Source organism: Cyanistes caeruleus, chromosome 5 (genome assembly GCF_971803275.1).
Source record: "Cyanistes caeruleus chromosome 5, bCyaCae1.hap1.1, whole genome shotgun sequence".
Taxonomy (NCBI): domain Eukaryota; kingdom Metazoa; phylum Chordata; class Aves; order Passeriformes; family Paridae; genus Cyanistes; species Cyanistes caeruleus.
This window is the reverse complement of record NC_141705.1, coordinates 42,953,702-42,974,151: the sequence shown is the minus strand read 5'-3', so window position 1 is coordinate 42,974,151 and position 20,450 is coordinate 42,953,702. Positions and strand designations below refer to the sequence as shown.

Below are 20,450 nucleotides of genomic sequence, written 5' to 3'. Positions count from 1 at the left end.
GGGTGTATTCTTTATGAAATGGGATAGGTGGGATTAAAGAAACCCTGGGAAAGTAATAGTGGGGAGATTTAAAATATGCTTATATCTAGTAAATATGAGCACAGAAGTGAGAGGGCTTGGGAGGAAAAAGAAAGAAAAAAAAGAGGATATATAATGAAAAAGGTCTTGCTGAGCTGACAGAATAATGTGCTTAGAGGAGAAGAATGCAAAACTATAAAGAATTGGGTATTTTGACTAGCTTGAGGCAAAGGACAAGTTCTGGAAACAAGGGAAATGGAATTCCTTGGAAGAAGAAAAATGTAGATTTTCAAATAGAATAGAACTGACATAGATTTAGAGTTAATTTCAAGTGTTATTCTATTGAAAGTTGGTTGATTGGATATTATACTAAAATACTTCTATTTTATTTTCCTGGGAAGCAAAATCACTGAGAAGTTTGCTGTCATTTTAAAAATGATTTTTCTGCAAAGGTCTCATGTTTTCATTACCTCTACTGGATGGTATGGTGAATGATCCAGAGAGCCTGACACCCAGAGATTTGTATTTTCCTCAATATGGGTATGCCTGCAACATAGAGGAAGGATACCCCAGACAACTTGAGGCAGGCTGAATGTAGGTATTGTTGTACGGTGGTTGAAGCTGCACAAGACTGTTCTGCATGTGCCTGAGTAATGTTAGAGCTGAAACCTCTACTTTTGTTATTGCTCTTCTTTCATGTGTGCATCATGGCAGTCAGGTGCATGACTGTAGTGCAAATATGTCAGGACTGGACCTCATAGATGTGAAAACAATGTCAACACTTACAGAAATGTGTTAATTAATAATGAAGAATATTTAATGTTCTATGTACTGGCTTCTGCTTTTCCACCTGCTGACGCAGCTTTGTCCTGGTTACTGCTAGGAAGCTACGTGCCAGAATCAAACATGCCATTTTAGCAGGGCTGGCTACTGAGAGAAACCTGAGCTCCTGAAAGCCTTCATTCATTTTAAATGGAACTCGTAATCTGGGCTGTCTAATTTTTGTTGGCAGGAACAAGGTTACAGTTAGATGATAATCTTATTCTCCAGTGCAGTGAAGGCCATAAAAAGAAAGGTTTTGGAAATAGCTTCCTAGTTCTAGCTGAAGAATTACATTTCTTTAGAGGAGGAGTTGCTTTTTCAGCTAAGTTTTTGTTAAGACCAAAAGATTTATTTTCAGGTACCTCAAATGTCTTAGCATAAACTTTTGTGAAAAGATCTTTTCAGAACAAGACTTGGAATACAACGATGTTGTTTAAAGTAAAAAGGGTAAAACTCCAGTTTATTCCTTCATGAATATGTTAAGTGGTGTTTTAAATTTTTAAAGTAACCTTCTTAGAGTATCTTATCCTAATGCAGGAAAATAAATCCTGTCAATTCAAACTGGTACTGACCCCCACTTCATTACAACCTCCTTCCAGGCAGTCAGGTAGTGAGCAGTCAGATCATCCTTGAGCCTCCTTTTCCCCAGAATAAACAACCTCAGCTCTCTCAGCCACTCCTAATAGGACTTATTCTCTAAACCCTTCCCCAGCTCCATTGCCCTTCTCTGGACATGAAAAGTAAGATGTTTCTTGTTTGCTCTATTCCTGACAATGCAACTGCTGGTAAATTAAAGGCCAAGTAGCGTACTGGAAAAAGACACTTTCAGCGAGGTGTAAAATGAAGTGTCCAATAGAGCATGCTGGAGCTCTCCAGATGTGTGAAATCATAGGGCTGAGATAATGTGTAAAAAATTACACAGACCCTCTATAGTGGGATGGTTCTCTGCCTAATTATGAACAACTTTATCCATAGGCACTCATAGACATCAATTTGAGTACTGAAACCCCAGTGCCAAAATTCATTACCAAATTGAACTTTCTATAATTTTTGTTTTTTGTAATTCACTCAGGTTTTTTATAGAGATTGTGGAGGTGACATATTAATAAGATATAACAAATACACAGATATTGGAAGCTATGGTGCTTTTACCATACTGGGTGTTCAGCCCTGTGTAAGCATGGAACAAAAATCTGCATATCCCAGACAAGGCTGTTCTGTTTCTTCTTTGAATGTTTCATTGCTTGGCTAAGTTAATTGTTCACAAGCACAGCATGATTTTCTCTAGCTGCTTCCTTTTGAGCTGAGGGAAAACACTTGAAAAAGGATAAAAAAAGTAGTTTGCTGCAGATCAGTCGAAGTAAATCCCATTTTAATTGGAAAATGTGGAGCCATTTATTCTTATTTAGTCATGTTGCCTGCCAAATATGTGCCTTCTATCTCCAGTCACTTCAGCACAAGTCTAATGTTCTTTGTGTATGTGTTTAGAAATGAAAAGTTTGTGTTTATTTTTTGTACTGCAGAGTTACTGAACTGCTTTTGCTTAGATTTGATACTTATCTTTTTAAAGACTAGCTGGAAATTACCAGCTTGAAATGTGAGTTTCAAAGCTTCTCACAACTGATACTGTAGAATTATCAGGAGATAAGGAGAGATGAAAGCACCTTTCAGTAGAATGTTTATTCATTTTTCTTCTTACCTTTGACTACTTACCTACGAGGAGGACTCCTTCCATACGGACACTATGCTAGCATTTTGGACTGTTGTCCTTGGATAGTATTCTGTCAGTAGTTTCCAGTGGCTTACTTGTCTTATTTTTACTGGAAACTACCTTATCTTCGCTTGTACTGGTGTGGCTGACTTCAAACCTTCTTTGAAATATTAGATTTAAAAATGAAATAAAATATGTTCACATTTCACTAGGACCAACCCTTTTTGCAGACATGTTTTGGAGTGCAGTCCCATGAGTTTCTGTATTGTGCAGGGCATAAACCTCTGCCATGGGGCTGTGTATGTAAGAAGCAGAAATGGGAACCTGTGCCAGCAGATATTCTGTTGAAGGAACAATTAAAAGGAACAACAGCCTAAAAATACAGATTCTCTTTAGAATTCAAAGGATAGTATTCTTGCCATTTCTGCAAAGTCCTCTGGATGATTTCTCCTATTACAATGAAGGAGATAGTCCCTTCTTTTAGGTAATTCCAAGTTCCAGTTTTACTAGAAGTGTGCTCTATGTGCCCTGCATGTCATGAAAGAGTTGAACGGGTTGCACCTAAATTTGGAAGAGGATGCATAAATAGATGGTGTCTGTTCTTTTAGCATCTGATTCAAAGACCTTTTAAATGCAGTAGAAGGTCATGACTGACTTCAGTGAACACTAACCCAGTAACTCCTGTTCAATGATACAGTCACTGCAAGACTGTAATCAGCTGGATAGAGGCGCTTTTGCAAAGAATAACAATCATCATATGGCTCAGCCTGATTTCTTATCCCAGGTCCCTCATCAGCATGACTTCTTTCATCTTTTTGCCTAGCTTTGTAATAGCCTGAAGCATCATAAAATCCCTCAACCCTATGCCCTTTGTTGCATATAAGTGTATTCTTTGACAGATTGCCTGGAACAGACATACTTCAGCTAGCATTGAAGTCCATATAAAAAGGAATGTTTTGAGGTTCTTTTGTTGCTGCTGTTTTTGTTTTGTGTAGGAGGATGGTATGTTTTGTTGATTCAAGATGTTTCGGGAATTTTAGAGACTTTTTAGTGGTGCATTTGGTGCTTGAAAGCAGCTGGATTATTTTCTCTCTAAACTTGCCAAATGGAATTTATTCCACAAACCCTTTGGCATTTTCCAGAATATGCTGCCACCCTTGGCTTTTTAAAATAACTGTAGCTTTCTTTTCTTATGCTGTCTGTCATCTTGTTTTCCAGGTATTTTTGGTATAGAATAGAAGCTTGAAAACATATACATAAGGTGGGCACATTTCAAAAAGAAGTCTGAGTTTTTAAAGAAAAATGGGACAAGAGACAAAGGCATATCAGAACACAGACCTGCTGAGCATTTAGGATCAAATGTAGATCATCTGTTTCAAGCTGTGGCATGTAGAGAAATCTTAGAATTCACTTGTAGCCAGTAATTGAGCATGTAAAAATTGTTTCTGTGAAAATGAAAAATAATGAAATATTGCTGTCCATGCAGCGAACACTGTTATTTTGTGGATCGGTTTTCTATGCAAATTGTTTTTATTTTGCTTGTATTGGTCTTTTCAACAGGGGTCTAATGCAGAGTTCCTAGAGAAATAGGAAGGAATCCTCATTTTGAGCACTTTTGAATGCCACCACAAATATTTCTGCTGAGTACTGTAAAGTCCAAAATTGTTAGAAAAGATCTCTCTAATCAAACATGATACGGAGTATATAGCTGCAGCTCATGAACCCTACAACACATAACCTTACACAACTTTGTTTTCCCATTTGTATGGATGCTTGTACTGTATTGAAAAATCTTAGGAAAGAACAGTGATGATAAGCAAGTTAATAATGCCCTTAAAGAGGTGATGCATGGGAAATTGTTGCCTGCTTTGCAGTCTTGTCATACATTGAAGTTAGGATTGATAGCTACTCTTTCAGAGGGAGAAGTATCTCTTGCCATTGTTCAGCAAGGAACAGGAACATTCAGTCTCTGGGGATGTGCCAGACATTCCTGATGCAGTTTAGAAATATGCATGTACACATCAGGTTCTTGCTCAGTGCTGCCTGGCCCAGATGGACTCATTTGTCATGAATCACTGACGAGGTTGATTCGTGGTCCTGGCCTTCTCCCTACAGGTCTCTTGCATGCTGGGATATCATCTCCAGCCAGTGCTAATCAGTGGGGATGACATTTTCTCCACACTAATATGGGATTGCCAGCTTCCCAGTAGGCAGAACAGCTTAGAAAAAGGAAGTCTTCGTAACTTTTTCTTGACTCTGTATGATTAATAGTAGTGGAGACTGGGCACCTTGAAAATAGTTCCAATACCCATGTCTTAATGATAATCAGACCCCCATCAGAGGAGAACGTTGTATTTATTGCCAGTTAACCTAAATCCCTCTTAAGATAAATCAAAGGATAATATATTTACATAAGCCAAACATAGACAGCAAGGTTAGTAGGTGTATAAGTAAGCCAAAATAAATAAAAGCAGATCTTGATATCCATCTTTACTAAAGCTCATCTTCAGCTAGTATGCAGTCAGAATTCTTTGGTGCTTTATGGCTGGGATCTAGTTCTTGGACAAAGCCCACTTCTTTGGATTTAAATGTCACTGAAAAAACCCCTATATTTATGGGTTACATGCATGTGGTAAGTGGCCAAACTTTTCTTGGAATTCTGCTCAGATTCAAGCATTCTGCCTCTTTTCCTGAACGTTTTCCTGTAATTCATCACTTTCTTAAGGGTCAATTTCAATATTCTCATACAGGACATGTAACATTTCATCTTACTGTAGAAATGCTGATGCATTTCAGATGTTAGCTAGATAGTATTCTCCTTTCCAGATGAATACAGGCTGGTTCCTTCACTGGACTGTAAATGAATCATTATCCCATTGTGAGATAAGCATTCTATCATCTGACTGATGATGCACAAACCTCAGTATGTAGCTTTTCACAAAGCCATATCCTTATACCAACAGTACTACCAGGTACAGGCATGTAAGAGATCAAAAGTTAGGTACATTTCCAATTCTTGAGGCTCATCATGTCAATAAACAGCACCTTTGGTGTGACAATCTATTTGAGATCAAGGGTTCCCAGGCCTCAAGAGATCCAGTGACAAGTTATTTTCTGAACCAGCAGATGGAAAGGATTTACTATAGTGATCAACTTTTTAGACTCTGTGTACAACTTAAGAAACATTGTTACTAGTTACAGAAAAACTATTTTTCATGCTCTATTTATAAATACCCAAGATAAAAGTAGATTCTACATAATTTAAGGGAGTCATGGGGAAGGGAAGGAGTGCTTTTATTGCTGCTGAGGAGTAGAAAATATACAAGGTGGTTTAGGATAAAAGGTGATTTTGTTGAATTATTTATCAGTGATACATTCCCTCCAGCCAGCAGGAATAAACACTAAGTCTGTGCCCTGGTTTTCCAGTGTGAGGGAGAAACATAGGTACTCTAGTACTATAGTATATGATCTGTTACAGAGGCTCTAGATCAAAGATTAGAATGAAATGTCACTGTGAAGACCCCTCACCACAATTTTTTTAAAGCTCAGTAATGTTTCAAAGACCTCTTTTTGTTCTCACATGTATTAGTACCTCTACTCTGTTCTTTATTACCATATGTAATTCCAGCTACTCACAAAGGATTGAATATTAGTGGAATTATGCTAGTGAGAGAAGTAAATTAAAAACATGTATCTTGACTTTTTAGCCTATGTACATATATGTACTGCTCTCCAATTTATTTGTTTATGTTTTACATAGATAAATCGATTGAGAGTTGCTTATAAACTGTGTACATCATGGCATAATTGATAAGGGAAAAAAAAATCTCACCAAAAACTTGGATTTTACCCATTAATGCTTATTGTGACCTTTTTGTTTGAAAGGGGAAAACCCTACTTTCTTACTTTCTCCTTTGCTCTTCTTCAGACCATAGCCCCTTTTCTTAAATATTATATGTGGAAGTCCAACTCCACGGAAACCTTTAGCAAATATCCTGTTGACCTCACTGAAACCAAGATTTTCCCTGAATTTATAAAATGGTTAAGCACTTCTAAACCACACATGCCATAATGCACACCCAAAATGCCAGTGGTTTATTTTCAGGGACTGGCAAAAATGCTGTTGCTAGATCACAGGGTATTAAACCAATGTTTCTGTTGTCAAATATCCAGCAGAACCATTGTTGCTATGCAGAGGAATGTTTTTAAACACTCCACTCCCCAAACTGTTCTTGATGTCAAAAGGAGAGTGTACCTTTTAACATGTTGCTTTGGATTTTAAATATGTTTGCTTCTTTGCTTATTTGCAGTGCTTTGGAATTTACCTTCTATAAATACATTTGCATTTTATAAATACATGAAATGCATCTGCCCAAAAACATCAATATTTTCTTTTAATTTTGTTTAAAAATATCCCAGTTTTGTGTATGATAGGATAACCAGCCTCTGAAGATTTTTTATGAGTATCTCCAAAGTGTTTCTGATTTGTTTAAGAAGAACTTTTTCTAGGCATAGAAATGTAAGAATCCTTAATTCTAAGACTTTCAAAAAGAATAGTTAACTGATTCTGTATGAAACCTCCCTGGGAACTGTAATAATTTTGTATAGGTAACTGTACGTTTCCATAAGCGCTACTGTCTGTCAGTTCTGAATTGATGTAGATATAAACTGCTCAATGATAATCAAAGAGTCTGTATTTAATACCAGCCTCAATCTATACTGATCTGCCAAGAACTGAGCACCACTGTAGTCACAGGCTGGAAGTGCCAAAGGGAATATGGAGCTGTCATAATGGGGCTGCTTCCAAACAGTTTGCTAGGACGTGTGAAATAGGCATAGATGCACCAGAGCTGACACATTTAAGACTGTTTAAGTGGTTTTTCTTGGGTAGACAAGGATTGCCCCAAATTATGGGCCTTCTTAAGAATACGTTCAAACCAGATTGCTTTTTGTAAAGGACTTTTCTCACACACTACATCTTGTGTCCACATTTAAAGGGATCTGTATGTTTCATTCACTGAATTAAAGATTACATCCTCCAGGGTCTTAGTACAGAAGGGAGGCTTCCTAAAGGTGTAGTTCTCCTTACAGTCAAAAGATGGTAGTACAATTTCTATTCCAAGTGGCTCAGCAGTGTAGAGTAATAGCTACGCATCCTTTGTTTGCACTTCAGGAAGGGATAGGGCAAGAAAGAAAGGTGGGGCTCTGTAGATGAGGTCCCAGCAGCCAGTTGTTTGTCAGGCGTTGGTTGTGACCATGACCTTCTCTGATGGTCAGTAATCCTGAATGTGGCCAAGATGGCCAGGTTTAATTGACTCTAGCATAGCCATCGAGCCACCTGGTGCAAGAATGGACATCTGTTCTGAAGAGATTATTGAAAGGTTTAGGGTGTTAAAAGCAGGAAATGAAAGTGTCCTCATCATCTCTGATGTTTTCATAAAGTCTCTAAAAGCAACAACTTATGTAATTAAAGTAGCAAGTTTAATTAGACCTAACTATTGATTAGTTGAACGTTAATCTCAAAGAATTTTATACTGAGGTGCAGATAGTTCATAGCAAGAAAATGGTGCTTCTGTGGAAAATTGGTACTAGGGTTTCCTTCATTTAAAAAGGAGAGAAGTTGCCACTAACTACTTAAAGCAGAGATTTAAGACAGGCTGTTCTCTGACAAATGTGTGCTCTTCCAAGCACATTTTATTTTCTAGGAATACAGAGCAAATAAGATGCTTATGCTGAATAAAATAAACTTTTTTCTTTTTTTTTTTCCACAAATCAGCAACGGGATTTCAATCTCATTTTGTCTATAATTAATCCTGTTAGATCAGTCGTTTTCTTGGGCAAACTGCTGATTGTAGCAGAATCTGGGAAAACAATTTTATGCAAAGGATACATGATCTTCAGCAAACTAGAATCAGTAATAATCTAATATTGTACACAGATATTTAGATGCATATGGTGCTACATCTGAGCTGAGGAAGCAGAAACATGTCTGCACACACATCCAAAGGTTGTAATGGAAAATTTATATCCTTGAGTAGTAGGGTGAGTATTTCCATATATACTGAAATGGTACTGTGAATCTGCTTACAAGTAAGGCTAATAATTTGAGACAAGTCCTCAAATATAAATACAAGCGCTCTGCTTTTAGGTGTGTACTCTCTGTTTCAGGAATTCCAGTTCTGCCAGTGCCTGTAAAAACTGTGCTTGGTCCTAACAGGTTTAGCTCACACACCAGTATTAGGCACTGGATGGGGTCAGTGAAGAGCCTCCAGGCTCAACATAGAAGTAACCAAACGAAAGCAGTGAGTACAGGAGTTTTTCAAATTTTCTTGCTTTCAGGAACCATTGAAAGAAAGGTACCATTGAAAGCCACACATCATCACATTTTTCTGCTGAGGGCTCCCTTATGGATGTCATCCACTGCAGCAGGACTGTATTTGGAGAAGGCAAAACAAGTAATGGTATTTTTCAGTACTCTGGCTTCAGAGTGAAAAATACAATGAGAGCTATTGCAGAAAAAACTTGCAGATCAAGTCAGAATCCTGTCTCTGGAGTGGATATGAGAGCATTATGCTGCTAAATAAAGGGTTTGTTTTCTGTTCCCTGAGTTCAAGCTCAGCCTGGGAACAGTAAGAAGTTTGTGACTTTTAAGAGTTGAAATTTTAGTTTCAGGCACTGGGGTTATCTGAGATGTGTCTAAATAATTGTCTTAAGTCTCTGTACTATCTCTAGAAAATTACTGTAGAAGCAGACTGATATTTTTGGTTCCTTCCCACCAAGCTAGAGCCCATTCACCTCTAGAAATCAAGGAACTCTGTGCATGGAGAATGACTTCTGTGAAACCAGAAAGAGACAAAAGAGACAAAAAGATACTGCTAACATCCATCCTTGCAACTCTTTCCTCCCTCTTGCAAAGATCTTTGTCTTAATTTACAGTGGTTTCTGAAACATTCTAGTTATCTCTAGGAATTTATTTTTTTAGGCATGGCATAGTCTGTGGTTCCTAAATTATAAGTAATCCACTGAAATAGCTGATTTGGACTGGACTGCTGGAAAAGATTGCTGATGAGTGTTTTGAATGAGTGCTTTTATCATTTCCATTACCCTTGGAACCCCTACATGCCCAAAACGTTGCTCAATTAATTCTAAATTTGAGGTAAAGGTATAAAAAAGTCTAACTAGCTGAATGTGTCAGTCACGTTGGAATATAATTGTCTTGATAGATAGTTTTGGTTTGTGTGTTTTGTTTCCTTGTATTTAACAATTATAAAGACATTCCAAGTAAGCAGTGCTGTAGGAAGCTCCCTCTGGATGTCCCTGGAGTCTGGAGACATCCATTTCAGTTTAGAATTTCTAGGGCACAAATGGTGTCAGAGCAAGTGACAACAGTCTCCATGCAGAGTTGATGAAGCAGGAGACCTAAAGGTAATTATTTCTTGCTCTTTTTTGGGCTCTCTGGTATGGAAGGGATAAGTGGAGAAGTTGTGAATGCTGGTCATGGTGATGGTATCAACGTACTAAAATGCAGGGAGAATGGGCACGGTGGACAAGGCAAGGACTAAATTGTGCCACCAGCTGTTCATTTGTTTTCCAAACAAACTAAGTTTGGCTTCCCTTTTACAGGTCCACCTTCCCCTGTGTATACCAGCACCTCAGTTTCACCTGCTGTCTCTTACTATATCCTGCAGTAACTGTAAGCAAACCAAACCATTTTATTTAATAATAAAGGCAGGATAGACCACTTCAAACAGGACACTGCATGTACTGTGTTCAAGAGGATTTTGCTAGATCTAATGACATTAAAACTTGTCCAGATGTGGTTGAAATCACTAATGGTTGTTAAAGGCAGAACCTGCAGCGCTAAGAAACAGGCTCTTCCATGTGTCTTAAATCCATGAGACAGCTAAGAAGCTATGCTATGCCTCTCAGTTGTGGTGTTCTCTGGCCGTGAGACACATTCAGCAGCACTTTTTCTCTCTTTGAAAATTTTGTCAGTAGATGCAATCCAGATCTTAGCAGAGAAACATGGAAATTCATGTAATTTTCTGCCTGAATTAGAAAACCTCTGTTCTGTGGGAGCTTGCAGAATTGTTTTGACTTTTTGATTACAATGCTAGTGATTATGTATCTGAATTTCCTGCCTTTCTGGATAAAGTAGTGAGGCACAGATGAGATTATTACCTTTCTTTTCGATGGGTCGATGTTGTGAAGTGCCTCAGGGAGGCAAAGAGTTAGTTTCAGATAAGCATTGTTAAAGGAGAGGCAAGGCTGTAGGCCATGTGTGTGAATTTTGACCCCCTGTACTGGGGGATGGATATGTGAGCCCTGGATGAAGTTACTCCACCCCAAACCCCTTGTGAAGGGCGGCCCAGGAGTTCTGACTGGGTTTGAGTCCCTGGGGGGTTCTCCCTTGTTGTGTTTCTAGTGGCCCCTGACCCTGAACTCCACCCTCAAAGGTGGAGACCCTCAAGAGTTCTGTCCCTCAAAAACCCCTGCTGTGCCTCTGTTCGGGGCTCTCTGTTCTGAATCTGAGTTTGTTCCCATGCTGAATAAATGGTTTCATGAATGGAAGCCCATCTCATTGGTGTTCCATGCTGGTCCCCAGAAACCTGCGTCTTCTCTGGACGTGATCCTGAGGTTGTGAGCCACAACTGAGGTTGTGGTTGTCGAGGCCAACAGAGTTTCAGTAAGGCAAACTGCTCGGTCTGCACTTTGGTCACAGCAACCCGAGGCAGTGCTACAGATTATGGGCAGAGTGGCTGGAAAGCTGCCTGATGGTGAATGACCTGGAGATGCTGGTCCACCATCAGATGTGTTCCCAGATGGCTAAGAAGTTCAGTGACATCCTGTGTCAGCGATAGTGTGGCCAGCTGAACCAGGGCAGTCCTCCTGTACTCGACACTAGTGAGGCCTCACCTCAAATCCCATGTTGAGTTTTGGCCCCTCACTACAGGAAGGACATTGAGGTGCTGGAGCATGTCTAGAGAAGGGCAATGAGGTTGATGAAAGGTCTGGAGCACAAGTCCTGTGAGGGGGAGCTGGGGATGTTTAGCCTGGAGAAAATGAGACTTAGGGGGGAATCTTATCACTCTATTCAACTGCCTGAAAGGAGACTGTAGCGAGGTCGGGGCTGGTCTCTTCTCTCAGGCAACCCATGACAGAAAAAGAGGAAACAGACTCAAGATTTGCCATGAGACGTTTGGTTGGGTATTAGAAAAAAATTCTTCGCTGAAAGTATTGAGGAATTGGAACAGGCTCCCCAGGGAAGTGGTGGAGTCACTGTCTCTAGAAATATTCAAGAAACAGGTAGACTTAGTGCTGTGGTTTAGCAGGCATGGTGTTATATGGTCAAAGGTTGGACTTCAGATGTTGGAGACCTTTTCCAGACTTTATGATTCTGTGATTTCTGTACTGCTAAAACTCTTCAATTTCAGATGCTCAGTGATAAATTTGACTCTTATGGGTATCCTTATCTTCATGTAACTTTTCAGGTAGGACCAATTTATTTGGTCTGGTGATATAAAAGAAAATCTGAAGGTGTTTGGAATATTACGGATGGAAAAGGGAAATGCAGTCATGCAATCTTTGTCATTAGAAACTTCCAAACCCACCATCCTGGTAGAGCAAGAAAAATCATCAGGTTACTAGAAGATAGTAGAACTAGGAGGTGACTATTTTAGATTCAAGACAACCTTGCCTTAAGCACAGACAACTCAGAGACTTCTTGATATTCTGATATAATAATGTTTGATCCAGTAAATGAGGGACCATTCTCAAATATTTCTTGAAAAAAAAAATCTTAAATTATGAGAGCTATGGACATTGCATAGGAAAAAAAGGCAAGGTATCCTGACTGGGACAGACTGTTAAATTCCCATGTTGGCCTTTTGTATGTCTGTTGATTCTTTTTCTACATTGCACTGCCATCTTTGCAATAGACAGGCTTTTATTTAGCTAGTCACAAGGTTTATTTGAGGTGAAGTACCTTATTCAGAGACGGTGCTTTGTATCTTACACTGTTGTAACATGTAATTTCACAGAATAGTCTGTGTTCCACTCTCCAGGCAGTTGAACATCATCTCTGCTTCTCACCCTAGGGAGTGACTAGTTCATTGGCCATGTCATGCAATCATATCACAAAAACCTTGGGGACTGTCAATGTTTAATCTGCCCTTAATGAAGCCTGCCAGATCAGCTTACACTATTTGTCACTGTTTTCTGGCCTGGCTGCCAGAGCCTTGGCAATGATTTCTGCTTCTAAAACAAGGAAAGAAATAGGCAGGCCTGCAGTTGTAAGTGTTAACTAAAATTGAAATCCATGAGAAACCCAGGCAGAAATCCACCTTTGATCTGTTTCCTGTGTGTTGTAGATGAAATCAGTTGTTTTAATCCCCATAATGACTATTCCTTGGCTGAACTCAGGCAAGATCCATGCAGGGACTGAGGCCAGATGTAGGGCCTGCCTACTCTCTGGGGTAGACTAGAGTTCAGGAACCCTCAATCTGGAAAGTAAAAATGGAGTGCAGGCTTCTGCACAGCACAAAAGCTTGTTAGTGGCCATGCACAGAGTCAGATTGTGTGTTTGTGTGCTGAACTCCCTGGCATTTCTGTTTTATGAGTCAGTATGCAGATCCCTGCCAGCTCAGGTGGCCCAGCACCCACATTTGTAGACATGACCTTAAATACCTAATGGCCACCTTAACCTTCAGGCAGGAATGTCAGCCTTCAAAGCCTGCCACGTAACCCAGGTGTCTGGAGATGCTAAGCAGCAGCAAGGGCTGAGAAGCTGGGCATCTCCCTGATACTTAGGCACAGAAGACACTGTGCCTGTCCTCTCTGAAGCAGTTAGTCTGACAGAGCTCAGAAAGCACCTGTTGAACCCCAGCAAAACAGCTCCTGCCATCGGGAGCACAGAAACCTGATTCTACGCCTAATGAGCAGCCAATTACTGAGGCAGAGATTGGACTTTCAAGGTTAGTGCCTTAAACAACAGCCTGACTAGAGGCTACACAGTGGTCTCTGTTGCCTCCTGCATTCCCTTTGCTATTTGCTAATAGCAAGAGAGAAGCTTCCGGAGGATTGCAAAATTACAATAATCTAAAAAGATACAATTAAATAAGGGAATGTTGGTTAAGCTTTTATCTGTCTGCTAGGAGATTTGAGCCCAAATCTATCATCTCTTGAGTACTGTAAATTGGCTCTCATTTCTTTCCCAGTCAGCTTTTTTAAGAAAGGGAACTTAAGAGAATGAGTATGTATGAATCCCAGTTGGAGATGGGCATTTTCCTGCAGTCCAGATGAGGATACCAAGTTCATGGAGAGAATTTAAGATCTTACCATTCACAGTAGCTAAGTTAGCTCTGTGCTAATGTGCTGGCTTTGTGGGTGTCATTCCTGTGGATTGCTTAAGCACAGAAATCTTGGCAGGAGGATCTGCAGACTGCAAGGCACCTTGTGGTTAGGAGCTGACACCCCTGCCTGTGCCTCATTGTGAATCTGTCTCTTCCTTTATTTACTGCTAAGATTTCTTTTTGTCATCCAAGGCGTGTCAATTCAAATAGATGGGAAGCTGGACTTTTTCACTATAATAGGACCATGAGAGAAGAGAGATGGCAGTATCAAAAGCAATGCAAATCTGATGAGCAGTCAGTGCCCTAGAAATATAAGTAACCTGTCTGTAAAAGCCTGGCATGGAATTAACTGAGGTAGCATGACAAGAGATTTCCTTTGGAATAAGTGATGTAATATTGTACAAATAGTTTCTATTGACACTTCTATCTCTGACCAAAGTCGTATGTAACATTGTGTTGTTAAGATTTAATATATTTTTTCATAGACCTGATGTAATGGCATGGGAAAAAATGTGGAAAACATAATAAATACTAATGGAATGGGTGAAAGACATTTTAAATAACCATTGAAAGTCTGCCTTTCTCAGCTGTATGGTGGAGTGTAGGGTTGCTATCATGTTCCATGAGGTGTGCCAAACAATGTGCAGATCATAACAGCTCAATAATATCTTTTTTTCTGAATCTATTCACTGAGAGGCCATTTTTGCAGATCTTGAGATGTCAGGAGAAGCTTGGACTCCTAGAGTGAGCTAACTCCCTGCTGGAAGGAAACTAACTGCAAGTTCACAGGTTACAGCTGCATCTTTGTGCGCCTGAGTCCTGCTATGGATGCAGATCTTTCTTTTGTTAGTCTAACTGCCTTCTCAGCAGCATTTCCGCCAGGTCCCTTACAGCATAATCAGTTTGAGGTAAGAAGTGTAAGTGCTGTACGTTAACTTACTCGAAGCACACTGGCACTAGTGAAATAGCCACTTTTAAGCTGTGTGCCCAAATATCCTGACCTTTGCCTGAGGAAGCCACAAGTGTCCACGAGTTGGATGCACACAGACTATCTACATGGGTAAAGGAGAGGGATCCAAGTTCATGCTGCTTCCACACTGAGCTGGCTGGATGTTACTTAGCTCAGTCCAGAAGTCATGTAACCATGTTGGCTTTTGCTGTGCTTTGCTTTTCTGTGTTGGGAGACTTGGCACAGCTATGAGAAGCAGTTGAGCCTTTTTGTTCTATGTCAGATGTTTCTGCTTTTTAAAAAATAAGCTATTAGGTTCATTGCTTTACCTTGTTGTAATATTCACTTCTCAATTTGTCCTTGTTACTGTCTTTGTGCAATGTACTCTTTGAAGTTCAAGGTTTTACATAGCAAGATGTCAGAACTACATAACTTTAAGTGACAGCTTAGCTCGTTCTAATCTGCTTAAGGAATCTTTTCATTTTATTGCTTTTCTTTTTTAATATATTGACTTTCCTAGGGCCACTAAATTGATGTTCCACTAGACATTGTCTAATTATTCTTTTGTATATAAGATTAATTCAAAAATGGATGTAGACATTTTGTTGAAAATTTTTTTTTTTTTTTTTTTTTAATTTTAAAAAAGAGAAGATTGATTATGATGCTTTGTGGTTGTATGTCCTGTAGATAGAACATGAGAGCCCTGGGGTTTAAAAGTCAAGTGCCAAAGAGGCCTGACTCCTGTGTAATGTTTGTCTAGGAATATGATACTTGATAAATCATACAATTTTCAGTCATGTAAGTTTTAGACTGTATCCTGCTGATGCTGAACTTCCTCAAACCCAATTGAAGTTAGCACCATGCTTCAAATCTCCTTAATTTTTCTGTGTAAAAGAGAATGTTTAATGCTTTCAGATCTTCATACAACCCTTGAGTTTCACAGACACAAAGGTGTGTTTGTGTGCACTGCCTCTGATAAAATACTGCTCTGTGTGATTGTCAGAGTAAATCTCCTTTATAGGTCAGTTTGGGTATTCAATGCAATTTATGGAGAAGTGTTCTTCTTTAATTAAAAAATCTAGGGACTTCTGCCCATTTCAGTGACATCTCTTTGAGGGATTTCATATTAGAATATGTCCAAATCCTTGTGGCACCAGCAAGTATTTTGTGAAACCCTGGTCTTGAACACCTGTTCGGAGAACCCACATACCAAACAACACTTCACCTTCAGGCAGCATGCATCTCTTTTTGTAAAAGTATGTCCACCACACAAGTAAAATAGATAAATGCTGTGGGCTTTGAAGCAATGCTTCATGCCTGCTTTGTCCCACCTAGAGAGCCCCCTTTGCACTGCAGAATGTAGGAGGACCTTGCTTAAGTTTTGGGGAAATGTTCTGTAGACCAGGTTCTCTCTCTTGTTCATCTTCTGAATAGGAGGAGAGAAGAAAAGTCAGTCTTCCATGGTTATATTAATGTAATTCATGCTAATAAGCGTTGCTAGGTTGACAGGTTAGGAGAGATATCAATCCACTGAGTCACAATACAAATATCTCAGATGTAGGATTTTAGCTAAGTTTCCCCAACATTATTGTTCAAACTGAAATCATCACTTTTGTGTTGAGTTAAACAGGTAGCTTTGCCTTTTTAATCACTTGACTTTTGATTTGTATAACCAGGATAAGGGTTATCTGCAAGGGTGGCTGCAGACTGGGGAGGGATGAGAGACATCTGCCTACCTGTTTCACCAGGGCCACAAAACATCTGTGATGTCTCTGCTACTTCATGTCATGCCCAACCAGGCAGGTTTTCAGCTGCTGACTTAGAAGGCTCACCTTGCCCAGCCCCATTGCTGGGGCCCTAACATCCCCCTGTCCCTGATGCCATCTGACAGACCTGCCCTGCCCTCCCCACCAGGGCTGCATGTCTCTGTGCTGAAAGTCATATAAACAGCAGTGTGCCTTCTCTATTTCTGCTCTACTGCACGCTGTGCCTCACTGACTCACACAGCTCCTTTCAGGCACTTCCTCAAGTTTTGACGTAGCTTGATTTCACAGTGTAAGGTGACTTTGAAGCTGATATTTCAGTTTTGAATGGGGTAGATGTAAGCAGTATTTGGGCTTACATCATTAAATAAGGTCCTGGTTGCCGGAAGAATAAACATACAGAGAAAATTTCGACTCTGCAAGATGCAATATTGATTGCTGCAGTGAGCCATGATGTCAAGTATATACTTCCCTTCCTCCTTGCTTCCCACAAGTGGTAAATAATAGACCTTGTTTACTGGCATTTACAAATTATTTTGTCTTTGTGACTGATGCAATGACATGCCCCCTATACTCTCATTTAATTTGTAACATCATTTGGATTTTTTTTATCTTACATTTCTAATGCAATTTTTAAATAACTGTATTTCCTGCCCCCCAGACAAATCAGCTCTAATTTTATAATGAGGATTTCAGGGTTAGATTATTTTTAAAAAGAATCTAGGCCATATACATTATGTAAGGTTACCATAGTAACAGTTTCTCCAAGGGGAAAACTGACTGTCCGTAGTTTCCACAGAAACCACTCCCTGCTGAGAAGGTGCCTCCAAGGGAAGTGAAAGGAATATAAATGAGTGAGAGAAAAAGACGCGCACAGATGTCATATGACCTCTGCGGCATCCCTGCACTGTTGCAGATTCAACCGAGCGTTTCTGGGTTTGTTTTTAGTTTGTTGTTTTTGACTGCATGAGTGGCACCTTCTCTTGTCATGTAAAGTCTGGGCACCCTTCCCTTGCGTGGAACTGGTTTTTCAGCTGGAGGTACGGCGATGCTCCACCTTGGCAGTGAACTGACCACAGCAGACACTAAAGTCCAGTGCTCTAGGAACCACTGTGCGTGGGAGAATTTAAATGGTAAAAGAGAATTTCCCCTCTTTTTTAATAACTTTTTTTTTTTTTTTTTTTGCCTGAAAGAAGTCAGCAAAGACAAACAGGTATGGAAATACTTCCTTCTAGAGAGAAACAGGACAGAAGGGAAGCTCAACTAATTTGTCAGTTAATGGTTTTGTTCTTTTGGGGTGCAAACATACACCGCTAGGAAAAATGTATTTTGAAAGGAAAAAAAAAACACCTCAAGTCCTAGGATTTGTTAACTGAGTGGGAGAAAAAAAGGCGCAATGTCTTTAATGTACATTAATATCACTGAAACAAGTATGGATTAACATTTCTGAAATCCTTTTTAACTTACTTTTTCATGAACAGAGTTGATTTGTTTCATTTATTATTTTTTTTCAAGGGCAACAAAACTGTGACATTCATTCAAGGCTTACTGCAGCCATAACTACAGATTAACGTGCTGGCTAGTTCATCCTGTCATCTCTCTGCTGCTTTCTGGGGAAAGCAGGCTGACATGGTTATTAAATCTGGCAGCTGTGTTGTATGCACATGGGAAGCAAGTAGAGCACAGCATATAGAAAATGAGTAGCTTTCAGATAGCAGCCTTCATTTCACTGCTGCAAGACTTGAAAGGCAGCCTAAAAAGCTCTTTCTCTTCTTTGTAATCACCAGTCGCTGGATCAGTGCGCAAATATCACAAATACAGTTGCAAATGTAAGTATTCCTTGCCTGTGTGGTGCTTTCAGATTGCTAATTAAGGTTTCTACCTTAGTCTTCTGCTTGAAAAAGCAGAGATGAAAGCTGAAAACATCCTGACAGGGAAAGCTTCTCTGCAGTATTGTTCTGGCTTTCAGTGAAAGAGCTGCTGAGGGAAAGGGATGTATGAAAGCTTTCCAGAACAAATAGTTTGCAGTTTTATTTGTTGATTCTGGGGATGTCTGCTTGCCATTTTGCCTGTGAGGGGAAAAAATACAACAAATGCGGGACGGACTGACAGAGAGATGTTTTTCTGCTTAGATTAGATAATATTAGATATACAGCAAGAAGGATACTTCAGCAGTAAAAGATTGTTTGAGAGCACATAGAAGAAAAATTTTCCATGGTATTTTTCACCTGGAGCCTTTTTTTTAAAAATCCATAAATGCAGACCCGGACTTCTCATTAAGAAACTCGACAGTACCTTATTATCAGAAGTGCAAACAAATAGTCATCATAAGGGGCACCAGTAAGTCTGCATCTGACCTGATAAGAACAATGAACATAGCACGGTGAGCAATGCATGTTTTTCACCCATCTCTCTCTGTACATGAAAGGATCTTTATCTACTACAGTGGCATCAAGACAGGATAGTAAGGTGGTTGGGAAGTAATGCAGCTGAAGGTTTCTCAGTGTTGTGGTGGTACTGTAAGGAAGAAAATTGATACTTGTCAGTGTATCTTTGGTCTCATAGCACTGAAGAAGCAATACATTGGTTTTTATTCTACTTTCTAATTTAAAGCTTCTGTATTGCCATTTTCCTTTTGAGTTTATGGCTAATGAATTCTTACTGTGCTGTGAATGAAATCTGCTTCTTGAAAACAGCCTGTGTTCAGTACGAACTATAAATGTCAGATAACTGCACAAGAAATGCAGGCTGTAGCCAGTTTGTTTCTGTTGCTATGTCACATTTCTTGCTTTATTTGAAGGTTTTGTTATTTCTTGGGGACCATTGGTACTGTCAGCTTTTCATGAGCCATGTGAAAATGTAATTTTCACAGTTAACAGGTGACTGCCATTAAGTGAAGAGGGAGAGCATGTGTGTTGTTTGCTGCAGTAGAGGACTAAACGTATTCATGGTATAACCCCCTTGATAATGCGCTATAACACAGGTATTTGATGATTCTGTTGTGTTTATAAGCTGCTTTTGAAATACTTCAGCCTCATCTACAGATGTATATGCATAAATGCCTGTCTTCACTGTAGCAAGTAAAAGCTGATTTTGAAGCTTCCCTTTCCTTCCTCCTTTCTCATTTTTCCCCTTATAAACATAAATTCATACCTTCCCTGAAACTTAGCTATGAAAATGGTCATTTTTGATGACAGCTGCGGAGCTAAGCTTCCCAAGCCTGAACGGCAGCCAGCCGGCTGCTGAGACAAATGGTGACCTTTCAGGACAATGTCACTCACCAAAATGTCAAAATATTAAAATGGTAGATATCAAATGCCATGTGCATGGGCAAGGGTAGTCATCTGGCAGGCTTTCAGCTGACAATAGTTAATCCACTGCTTGTTTGGATTATGCATTGAAAGCCCCTGCCTAAATCTCTGAAAGACAGACAAATTATTCCTATGTGTCCTGAATAATTTCAGAAGTTCTTCTGGGAAGATTTGGGACACGGATGGAAAATTTCAGGGGCGTCTTATTTAAAATCTGCTCAGGCATCATCCTGACAGATATCCCAAAAAGAAGATTTTGGCCTTTAATTTTGCTCTTTACGTCATATATCAGTTTTCTTCCCAGATTTCTTACCCAGGATGTAAATGGATCCTGATGAAGCTTAAGCAAAGTTCATGGATGTGCACAGGATGTTAAAATTCTGACAGCATGTGCACTGACTTTTTAGGCATATGCTCACTGAGAACTAAAAATCCCCTGCAATTCTCAGTGCTGCAGCTCTGAGCTGAAATCTCATTAGCTATTACATGCATCGATGCATTGTAACTTTCTCTGAAGGCACTGAG

At 39.6% G+C, this 20,450-nt stretch overlaps 1 protein-coding gene across 19 annotated transcripts in view; it reads left to right on the top strand.

The window, feature by feature from the left end:
* The window catches only part of TRIM2 (tripartite motif containing 2), a 119,241-nt gene that overhangs the window by 13,628 nt on the left and 85,163 nt on the right, over positions 1–20,450 (top strand). For 2 of the 19 annotated variants that reach the window (XM_023924819.2, XM_086891320.1), the window contains exon 1: positions 17,658–17,747. The exons of 8 other annotated variants lie outside the window; for them this stretch is intronic. The gene's annotated coding sequence lies outside the window, so the exon portion shown is untranslated. Of the gene's footprint in view, positions 1–17,462; positions 17,551–17,657; positions 17,748–17,809; positions 17,828–18,129; positions 18,444–18,928; positions 18,998–20,450 lie in introns of those variants that run through there. 9 more of the 19 variants (XM_023924825.2, XM_023924835.2, XM_023924832.2 and 6 more) reach the window with 9 other exon arrangements.